Below are 12,309 nucleotides of genomic sequence, written 5' to 3' on the forward strand. Positions count from 1 at the left end.
AGAGGGAGGTTTTGCTTAACAAACTCGCTGGATGTGTTCCAAGATTTCACTGCTTTGCAAGACAAGGGAACTAGAATGGGCCATTATATGTGTATACTTAGCTGTTCCAAAATGTACCATGATATATTGTTATGTCTAAGAAAAGAGGTCATGTATCAGGAAATAGTTGCGGGAGCATTTATTGGGAGATATGTCACTTTGGGAGCTTCATTCTTATGGCAGATGCCTGGGTTTTTCATTAAAAAAATATCAAATGCAAGATTCTTCATTGACTACATTGGAAAAATAATGAAAACAAAAGAAAAGATTTAGAAAGTTTTGGATTATGTATGGCCTTTATGGAAAAGTCCTATAGAATTTAATAGAAAAAATTACCCTTTTTATAAAATTCTTTAGATTGGTTAAAAAAAAATCTTACAGAAGGGATCTCATTTTCTATAGGCCTTTCCCCCATGACAGGATAGTAATTAAAATGCAATTATTTACCATCTTTGATGCTCAGCCAAAACTCTGGCATCGATTTTTCTAATTTTTTCTGTAAAATCAATGTTCTTTTTTGTGCATGTTTTCAATTAAATGCTCCACTTTTGATTTTCTATATGAAAGAGTAACAATAGCCCCTCAGCCATGAGTGACCCTAAAAATAACAAACCAGAGTGTGTGGTCCAGCACTCATGAATGAGTCTACAATAACAAACCAGGGTGCTCTTGCATGATAACTTAGGGAATAAACTGAAAAAAACAGTATCAATTTCAACCATCTATTAGGTGTTACTTTAGAGTCTAGACGAAGTTTAGACAATACTGAGGTGATTATTTTTTTCAAATTTAGAAAAATATCTTGGCAATGTCTATTTAATATAAACCAACACAAGTGAAGTGATCTGGAGGAAAATACAGAGTACATATTAAATGGAATAGTTGTCCAGCATACGGATCTTGTGAAGGAATCCTTCAAGCTATCTACATCACATAAGAGCTGACCAAAAACATTTTAAAAGGTAAACTGTTACAAGAGTGTCCTGCAAAAAAGATGTCTGCATGTACGCAGATAGTGAGATGGTGCGCCAATCGACAACATTCAAGAATTTACAGCAATGTTAATAGCAGCATTGTTGTAGCTGGGTTGGTCCCAAGAGATGCGAGAGACAAGTTAGGTGAGGTAATGTCTTTTATTGGACCTACTGCTGTTGCTGGAAGGTACAAGATTTCGAGCTACATAGCTCTTCCTCAGGTCTGTGGAAGGAAGCAGAGTGAGAAACAATAAAAGTTGTTTTGCCAGGCTGCAAATGATTTACTGTGTGCAGCTTTTCACATGGTGCTCTTCATACAACCAGGATGCAGGGATGCTTTGAAAGAAGGGTGCCAAATGAATCAAAGGATGTGAAAGGGTCGTTGTGCCCCCTACAGCAGGTAGGACTGTGGGCTTTCTCTTTGGATAAATATTATTGCTCTGGACTGGGTATCTTGTGCGGCAAACTGGATATTTCCTTGCTTCAAGGAAATTTCTCTTGAGGACAGATTGCAGCAACTGAACCTAGTTGCACCAAGACAGAGAAGATTCTGAAGTCACCAGATGGAAGAGGTCACGGTTGCAAATGGGTTCAATAAAGTGGAACATAACGAATCCCTCCAGATGCTGAGACTATCTAAACCATCCTAAACAGGCAAATCACTCCTGAGATTTGGGGGGTGGGGGGAAGGGAGGTTCTTAAAAGAGAAACAAACCTTTGGAAGAAGCTGCCAGATAAGGTCAAAGAACAGCTAGTACACATGGGTTTAGGAGACAGCTGGACATTTTTATGGTAAGAAATAGAAGGAGAGGAATAGTCAGAGGATTAAGGAAGGAGAGATAAAAGCAGAGGTGGGGACTGAGATTAATTTTAAAAGGACAGGCTTCTGGAGCAGAGTGGCTTTTCCTTGTACAGTAATTTCTTATGGCCTTATCTTTATAAGCAGTTGGGCTTTCTGTCATGTAAAGTCAAGGTTACAGAATGACCTGTTTCTAGCAGAAGGTGTTTGAGCGGGAGAGTTGTGCACATCTTTCCCCAACTACAGGACAGAGGAGCTGCTGTTTTGCAATTGATTGCTAACCACAAGCAGGGAGTAGCCTTCAGACACAAGCCGAGTAAAAGGCAAACTGCAAAAAGTTTCAGGAGATCTGTTTGGATAAGCCTTGGGAATTTGACCCATTTGATTTAATTACAGGATCACATATTCTGACTTCAAATATAACTATGCGGTATCCTATTTTTTTCTACAACCTTAAGTACTCATCATTTCTTAGGTGCCTATTTAACAAGCTTAGCAAAGAAAAAACTTCAGCAAACAACCCGCCTACACATACTAAATATGCCACTGGGTCAAATCAAAATCCACTTCTGCTGGCCAGCCCATTATGGTTGGAACTTTGACCCCGATCCAGCAAAGCATTTAAGCATGTTGGTAGAGTGCTCAGCAGTTTGCATGGTCGAGCCTTTGGTTTCTCTACGCCTCAGTTCCCCACATGTAAAGTGGTTATAATGATATTTCCCTGTGTCATTGGGCATGCTCGGAGGATTCCGTCCAACAAGGTTTGTGAAGTGCTCAGATCTACAGTGATGAGGGCTGAATAAATAGCCAGATAGATATTTGTGCTATATAGGTCTGGGCAAAAAAATGCCAATTATTTTGCAAGGGGAAATTTTATTAACATTTTCATTTACAAAAATTTCCTGTGAAATTTGTGTGGCTTTTCCCCAAATCCTATCCACATCCCAAAAGTAAACTAACTAAATAAAAAAGATGGTCAAAAATGATTTCTTTTATCAAAAAATGAAAAAAAATTGTTTTAAGTTTCTGGTTTTGTTTGTTGGGGAAAAACAACAACAAAACCCCACACAAAAAAACCCACCAAAATATTTGACCAAAATGAACATTTTTTGTTTTGGTTCAAACCCATTTTTCTTTCCCCAAAATGTTCAATTAAAAAAATGTCAACCAACACCTGTGGTGTAGAAGCACGTTTTTATGACTTTGGGGGGGGAAAATGTTCTAAAGCTACTAAAGCCTGGAGTTGTCTTTACTCTGCCCTCTACACATTGCTGGGAAGAGATACTCCAGAACTATTGTGCCTCAAGAAAGAAAGAAAGCCAGGAAGGGGGGAAACCTGTTTTCCTTCCCCTCCAAAAAAGAGAGCAATTTTTCTTAATTATCTATCTAAACTTTACAACACAAGCAAAAGTCAGATGAATGTATATTTTCTATCCCATAACCAGCTTATTGCAAAATAGGTTTTATTGATGTACTGAACTTGCACTTTAAATTATTATGAAGTGTCATAAAATGCCATAAAATCATCAATTTTCCACAGAAGAGGAGCTAAATAAAAGTTAGTTACAATTTACAATGCAAGTTCTTGTATAGCATGTTACAGCCCAAGGTTAAATATACAGGGGAGCAGAGCCACATTTCAGTTTACAACACAATCTGGCAATTTCAGATTAAAGAGAAGCCTTCATGAATTTAATTTTCGTTTTTATTTTATTTTATTTTATTGCTGCTTTTTTCGCTATAGCTCTGGATTAGTGAATCCATCAGATACATGAAAGAAAGCAGGACAACATAAGGAGGAAAAACAGTGTATTGTTATTTCACTGTCTTTAGTTTTGAAGTCTCTCAGTTATGCAGAGGCTCAAGAGGACAAACCAACCCAATTCACTCCTCCTTGTCTCCAAGGATTACTCTCATGGCTGTTTCATATGAGGAAGGTTGGCTGTAACTTCCTCCATCTGCAGCTTGTCAGTACGGCTCCTACCATTGTCCAGAGGGTGGAGGAGCGAGGTCAGGTAGGTGAGAGACAGGGCAGCCTCTGCAGTCTCTTCTTACTGGCTAGTGCTTCTGTTAGTATGTTACATCCTCTGCTGCAGACAACTCCAGAGTGCTACATGGCTGCATTACCAGCAGCCAGTGTCAAGGCGGCTGATTATAAAAGCACGCTCAGATACTGCAGTGATGGGACCATACAGGGTCTAACCCAGAAAGAAACACCCAGAAAGCATCACTGCACCCTACTGTTTGGGGATCTTTTTTATTCCCCCAAAATCCTTTCAGCATAAACAGTTGGCTCCTTTCGTGTACACAAATGCCTGCATGCTTCTCCCCTGTGGCAATACAATGCATCTAAAATTAACTCCTATTTTTAGCCTTGTGTTATGAGACACATTTGTAATTCCATCTGTGTTCGTGATAAAAATATCCTGGATGGTGAAATTTCCTTTAAATTAAAGGCCCAAATGAAAAAGCTCTTTAAAGTGCTCAGATAAAATTCTGGCCAATTTATTCCTAAACCTTCATATTATTTTATTTTAACCAGGTGATACATGTAGATTTATGTATGAGCCTCAGAGAAAGAAAGAAACCATTGTGTGTACAAAGAAGAGGAATTTATGGCAAAAGAACATTTGTCAGTTTTATATTTTTTCTCGTTATTCACAATTAATGAGGCCCCATTCTCTTCTTTAGTAAAATGATTTCTTCTGTTGTCCCATAGGATCCATTAGACTTTTTAGAATATCAATCCAATGCATCCCTTCCTGAGATTTTAAATTAATCACACTGATTACAGCTTTATTTACTCACTGAGGTCTACTTAGTCGTTTCTTTGTTGCTGTAAAAAGCTTGTTATTCTTTTTAATTGAACTGGCTTTTGTAAACTGCATGCATTCTCACTAATTACTTTCCTTGATGAGAGTGGAGTTCCTAATTACTAATTCCTCTCCTGAAATCTGTGATCTGACAAGGAAAATTAAGTGGCATGTGGGCTAATTTTAAGGTAGGTGGGACCTGGACTGAGAAGATGAAACTAGGGGTGATGGGACTGAAAATGGCAAAGGAGCCCTGGGGCATTTGGACATCTTTTGTGCTTTAAATACGTGTTTTGTTTTGATCTATGTTCACCCAGCGTGTCACAGCCTGGATTGCCAGGAGCCACTATGGTAAAGTGAGGTGACCAGTGCTAGATCAGGTTACTAAGACAGGGAATGCAGAGACAGAAATTGCTCAGTGCTTCTGGTTTTCCAAAATGCACAAAGTTCTGCAAGGATATGAGTGATCGGCATCATTTGTGTTACCGTAGCAACTGAGTGTGGGTCCCCACTGGGCTCACTGCTGCACAAATTCCAGAGCCAGTCCCCAGCAAGAGGAGTTTACATCTAAACAGATGAGGCAGACAAAGGGTGGGACAGAACGCACGGGGACTTGGCCAAGGTCACCAAGCAGCTCGGTGACACCGATCTCCTCATTCCGAGTCTAATGCCCTGTTCACTTCACCTCACTGCTTCAAAAGCAGGGCACCTGAATAACTTACCTCCCGCCCCCACTGAATTGGTTCCTGAGATGTGTATGGGACTTATTACAGGCTGGATTTGGCCCCTATATAGAACCCATATCTAACCTCGTCTTTGCCTCTTTTGTTTCTGTGATGAACGTAACTGTAAACCCTTCACCTGCAATACTGTATTCTAACATTCCCTCAGAGGTGCACAGTCACCTTTTACAAAGTCCCTCGATGGTTCTATGTTTATTTTAGCAAGATTTCTTCTTGGGGCAAATACCATCATGATAGCTTGCTGGCTTTTAGCAACTCAGCAACCCCTCCTCCACTGAATGGTGTGGTTCTATTCAATGGGAATATCGTGGGCTATTTGACTAGTCTAATGAGTGCAAGTGGTAGTGAGGTAGGGAAAATATTGGAAAACATGTTTTGCCACTGTTTGGCCAAATAAAAGTTGCATTTGCATCACTTGATTTCTCACTCTTTTTGTGTTCACGTCCCATAAATCTTCTAGTACCTGAGTATCCTGGCAGAATATTTACAAAACCCAGCAAATTTTAAGGGAACATTAGGAGGACATATGTGGGAAGTGAATTCTGAGCATGTACTTATGAATATCTGCATGAAAAACCTAATTCTAAGGTTACACTCATCCAACCAGGAAACAGAAACAATTCCATGGGACCTGCATGTACAATCAAAACCAGCCAGCACAACCTGAATTTCCCTTACTGAATGCTCACAAATATCTGGTGGTGGGAGCAAGCTACAGACAAAGAATTATTCACAAACTATTCAGTACAACACTTCAAACAGCTGGTGCGTTTGAGAAGATTGTAGGTTGCTGGCAGGCAATTGCGGAACAGAGAGAGAGGCTAAATTAATCAAAACCATTATTTGTTATGAACTGTTTGCTCTTGTCCATAGTCAAGCCGCTACTAATGGGCGTTTCAACTGGGATAGAGGCTGTGCAGGACTCACCCACAAAATGCATCAATTTTTGGGGGCGAAACAACAAATACTTTACCAGTGACAGAATTTGGCAAGAGCATCGGGGTTAATGCTCAACCACCCCTACTAGTGAAAAGTCACATGGGATCTTCAGTGAGCACAAATGATCAGGACCATAGGCCCAGTACTGCCTCTGCATTATGGCTGTGTCTAGACACCTCTGAGGCCAGGTGGTTAGAAAAGCAGAGGGATTTGATGGGGAGAGTACATACCACCTATTGAACCACTGATACCAGGGGTTTCCTTAAGGTTCTCCCACCTAAATGTTGACCCCGTCTAACCCCGCTTAATTTATGGGACCTGATGAGTTCACAGCTTGCAATGGGGATGTTGCAGATTCTGTCAGAAGCTGAAAATATGTTCTACTTGCTTTGTTCATGCTTATCCATCTGTGTGTTTATCTTACTTTCCAGCAATTACATGGGTTTCTGGTCAGAAAGTGTGCTGTAATGCTTGGTGAATGGGATAAAACAGCGTCTGCCTGTAGTCAAAAGCACCAAATATCAATATTTCATCTTTAAATGAACGTGATGCCCACGTCTCATTGCAGAATGGATCCTCTAACCAGATCAGACCCATTTGAAATCTCCAGGGAGCACTTATAGATGCACGACTGGATTTGCATAACAGGCATTTTAAGTGGCACATGTAGGAAACAGATGATGGGCCCCCAAACAGAAAGACAAATCTGAACGATCTGGGAAAGTTAAGATTCAAACTGTATGGCATGGGCCCGTATCTAACAGCAAAGCTTTATCAGTTAATACTCCAGGAAACATATTTGTAATGCAGCCATAACCTTGAACAGTGACCCTGGCTGAGTTACTAGCAGAGATTGAACTCTTCTGGGAGTGCTAAGTACCTCATGGATTGGCCATAGATGGGGACACAGACCTGCTTGGCCAGTGTGTTTCTGACCCATTGAAGCAGATTGTTGATTCGAGCTCCCCAGAGGATCGGTAAGGAGACGCACAGACACTGACCCTTACTACAGTGGTTCATGGGCATGGAAACGGGGCTACCCACAACCCCTGGTAGCTCCACATTGTGGCCTGGGAGGAGCGTGTCCCGTTACTGTCCAAGAGACTTTCTGAGGAAACAAGGCTTCCATCAGCAACATTATCGAACCAGAGTCAAATATCAGCATTAAATTGTTTTAAAGAAATACATGTGAGAATACAGTAGCTTCTCAGTTTGGAGGGGAACTTGTCTCAAAGTGGATTGTGATTCCATGAACATGAACTCAGTGATCTCCAGTCAGTCTGCAGCAGCTATTTCATTTCAGAAACCCATTAAAGCAATGAACCACGACACCCGATACAAACCGGGGGGTCGTCAGGGCTCATTCTGTTTGGGGGAGGCACGGAGCTTGACTAAACAGGAGGGCGTTGTCACAGGTCACAACCGAGGGGCACTGACAGAGCTGACCCTCAGAGGGGTATTGCCAGGGAGGCTGCAGAACGGGATGCAGGAGCATTTGGCAGAGCTGTGAGACATCCCAAGGTTGAGTAGCAAGGGGTGATGCAGAATACAAGTGAGACGCCACGGCAAAGGCAAAGGGGTGTCCAGGGCTGAACAGCAGGAGGGGACATAAGTCAGGACCTAGATGCATTGGCTGAGCTGGAGAGAGAATCTCACATTACGACTGGCTTTTTATTCGCCTTTCACTTTTACAACATTAAAATCCTCCCTTCCCAGCCTCTCGGTCTATAACGGGCTGGGTTCGCTTAGCCAAGAAAATGCTGCTGGAAATGACATTTCTCCGCTGGGACAGCGCTGTGTTTGCAGCCACTTATGAATCCCCTTTTCCGGGTGTGGCTGGGCCATTCCATACCAAACTCAAGCAAACCAACCCTTCCCTAGCTTCTCCTCCTCCTCGAAGGCTGCTGAGGCTCCATGGAGACTGTGGCTTTGATAAGGCCGCACAGGACACGGCAGAATCTCAGGTCGTGCGTTACAGTGAGGAACATTTCAATGAGATGACCCCACTTTAAAACAGGGCTGACTTAATGGAGGACTTTCTACTTTGGGCAGCCACAGGGAATTCCCTGAGGTATGTAGAGCTTTAAGTAGACGGTCATGACAGGCTGTTCTAATGAACCCGCAGCTGCAATGGTAGCCGCACAGATGTCTTACCTGCCCATCGTCTGGCAGATGCCGGTTCAAGTCTTTCTTCAGGACCCCGAGCCTAATTACCTGGCAAGGTGAACGCTCATAGGCTTCTCTCGGACTGGCACTATTAGAAACCCTTCCAGCAATGCAGGTAATGGGAATAAATAAGGGGCACAAAATTGCTTACGTTAAAATTTTAGAAATATCTGTGTATGGGGAGGCTAGGACTGGAATAGCAGGGGACAGGTGGGTGGCAGGTTAGGCCCCAGTTGCATTGATGGAGCATGGGGTGAAAAATGAGAATTTCAGGGAGACATAATAGATTTTAGAAACCAATTTAAGTAAAGTGTCCAGCAAATTATTGATCTTCTCCTGAAATTACCTTTTCTTCTCTCGCATCTGTGCTCTTTACAGTGTGTCCAGGCAGCCTAATGACAGGTGGGGATATCTGGAAATGAAATGATGGCACTGATTTAGAGAAAAAGCACCATTCCGGAACAATAGCACCACGGTTAGTAAGGAAAATTGTGGGGTGGTTCTGAATGCAGCTTCCTGGTGCAAGCACCCACTCAAAGCTGCCTGCGGGCAACATGGCGATACAAAACAGACGGAGAATTAGCAGCGAGGGAATCACACACACACACACACACACACACACACACACGGTTGAGTTTCTCTAGTTTGAAATAAACAATTATATGGACCTCTTGTCCTGTGTGAAGCAACCTGAGCTTGAGTTAAAACTTGCTGATGCTTTCAGTGAGTTCAACATAGCCCGGGACTAGAAGCGTAAGCAAACGTTAGTGTGATGATCTGGGATGGATTCACAGCCCCCCAGTGCTGCTGCTTCCTGGTAGCTCGGCGTGTGGCCATTCACAGGTATCTTCAGCCACATATCACAGCACCCTCTGTGCCCCTGCCCCTATGTGAATCCCTTACCCGTTCTCCATGTGTTGAGTTCAGTCTCCCCATTCTTGCTCTAGGGCTTTGTACAACTCCACCCTTGCCTGTATTTTAAGTCCCATTTCCTCCTACAAAATACCCACGCTCCTCCACTGCCTCTCCCCTTCTCCTACGCTCCACTTTGCACCTCCCCACCCCCAGCACTGAATTACCACATCTCCTTGTTCAGATCACCCCTGCTGCAATGGCTCTTTGCCAAGCCTGTCAACTAAGCTCTTTTCTCTGACAACATCCCTGCACCTGCCCATCCCTTAACTGCCGTCCTGCCAGGGCCAGTTCCAGGCACCAGCTTAACAAGCAGGTGCTTGGGGTGGCCAAGGGAGAGGGGCGGCACCTGCGGCAATTCGGGGGTGGCAGGTCCCTCACTCCCTCTAGGAGCAAAGGACCTGCCGCTGAACTGCCGCCGCCCATCGCGGCTTTTTTTTTTTTTTTTTTTTTTTTGCTTGGGGTGGAGCCGGCCCTGCATCCTGCATTTGACTTCGCTTTACCTTGTCCAGTAGGTTCCCTGAGCAGTATTGGTGCATATTCTGTATGGGGGCAGAGAAACAACCAATCTCTACAAACTAACCAAAAAAATCTTGATTATTGGTTGCATTTTTGTAGCAAGAGACACAGAAAAATGTCAAGGGAGGAAAGGTCAGGTTTAAAACAGACCCTTTCCCTGGTGACTAGGGGCCAGGTTTAAAAGGTATTTCAGCACCAAACTCCCTTTGAAATCCAGGGGAGTTCAACACCTAAAGGTCTTTTAATATCTGAACCCTAAGCACAAAATCCTTATCACTAGAGGAACTTTTGGAAAAAACGAGAACTGATAAAGGGCGAAAATGAGGGAGTGAAATACCTCCAATTCATTCAGTTAGTATAACCCCCCCCCAACCACCACCCCTCCCTTCTTGGTTTGTGTGTATCGCCCACAACAATCCTGTTATGGCTTGTCATAAACTAAGGCCCCGATACTGCAAACACATATGTTATTTACTTATTCCCATAATACAAGAACTAGGGGTCACCAAATGAAATTAATAGGCAGCAGGTTTAAAACCAATAAAAGAAGTTCGTCTTCACGCAGCGCACAGTCAACTTGTGGAACTCCTTACCTGAGGAGGTTGTGAAGGCTAGGACTAGAACAGCGTTTAAAAGAGAACCGGATAAATTCATGGTGGTTAAGTCCATTAATGGCTATTAGCCAGGATGGGTAAGGAACGGTGTCCCTAGCCTCTGTTTGTCAGAAGCTGGGATTGGGTGACAGAGGATGGATCACTTGATGATCACCTGTTCTGTTCATTCCCTCTGGGGCACTGGCCACTGTCAGCAGACAGGATACGGGGCTAGATGGATCTTTGGGCTGACCCAGTACCGCTGCTCTTAGGTTCTTACATACAGATTCCTCCGCTCATCACACCCCATCACAGGAACCAAGTGATGCAGAATCTCCACGGAGATGCCACCCCAATATGCTCCCTCATCACTTAGCCTGAAAGCAGTAACATTAATGGAACCTGGAGACTTTTTTAAATAGTAACAGCAGCAGTTGATGCAACTTCCTAGATTTACCACTGTTTATAAAACCCAGGCTATGGGAATTACAACTGATTTGCGGTTCACTGCTATGGCTATACCTCACCAATAGTGTTTTACCACTTTGGCGTTCACTGATCACGGCACTTTATTACTTCCAGTTGCCCTAAGAGTGCAATGCTGGCTTCAGAAAGTGTATTTATAGCTGGCTAATCACAGCTTAATTACAGCAGCTCAGCGGGCTCTTGCATGAACTCGAGGTCTCAGATAGTTTCACTAGGACACTTTTTATGAGAGAAGCAGAAGCATCAAATGAGAAGAGATGTGGGGGGAGAGATGACTTGGTGTTAACTGGGGCAATTGCTTCTTTGCTAATTTGTGTGTATCATGAATATTAAAACCATAATAAAAAGAAAACTCCCTCAGTTGGCTACTTCCTGCCCACAGTGAGAAGCCTGCAGGAAGACGCTACACACAGAAGGGAACCAGCAAAGACGCTAGCTAGCCAGAACAATGAATGGACTGGTTTGCCACTGGCCAAGGGTTACTTAAATCAGATTCTAGGGCATCCCTCAGGTCAAAGACAGTGGGGAGCCTTGGAGTGGAGTAGCAGGAGTCAAGGACTCCGACAGCTATGTGTCAGGAAGGCAGCATGGTTTGTTGGATAGGGCCCTGAACTGTGAGTCAGGACGCCTGGGTTCCATGCCTGGCCTGGCCAATCGCTGTGCCTCTTCCTTTCCCCTCCCACCCTTTATATGCCTTGTCTAGTTAGGGTCTATCTCTTACCATGCACCTGTACAGTACCTAGCACAATGCAACTGGTTTTCTGACTGCCACACCCTAAACTGCTCCTGTGGGTTGCAGATAGCCAGTCTCATAGATATCTAATAGCTTGACACAAGTGGTATATGTGGTTCCTCCAAACCAGATGAGAACTTGGGATGCTCCATGCTTCATTAGCTCAATGATAAAGAAACCTCTTCCCCTGAGTAATGAGGTAAGAGATATTATTCCCAGAGTTGTGCTAAGATTAAGCAGATATTAACTTCTGATGTATTGACCTATGGTTAAATATTGACCGAGGCTACACATGCACCATCTGATCAGCTGCCGCAGGACTTCAGGGAAAACTCCTATAAGTTTCTGATGAGCCCTTCAGACTCCAAAGTTAGCAGATGTAATCGGATCGATTAATATTGCTTCCAGATGAGCATGGTTTGACCTTCAAGGAAGTGCTCACAGTAGGAATTTCCTAACTTCACACGACTTTTAATCCAGCCATAATTCAGGATTTATTTTTTCTCATAGGTAACAACAATTACTGGTGCTGGTGCAAACAAAGACGCATTACCATGGTAACGTCCAACCCAGACACGATCGACATTCTGGGA

This window comes from Trachemys scripta, chromosome 20, assembly GCF_013100865.1.
Source record: "Trachemys scripta elegans isolate TJP31775 chromosome 20, CAS_Tse_1.0, whole genome shotgun sequence".
In the NCBI taxonomy this organism is placed as follows: domain Eukaryota; kingdom Metazoa; phylum Chordata; order Testudines; family Emydidae; genus Trachemys; species Trachemys scripta.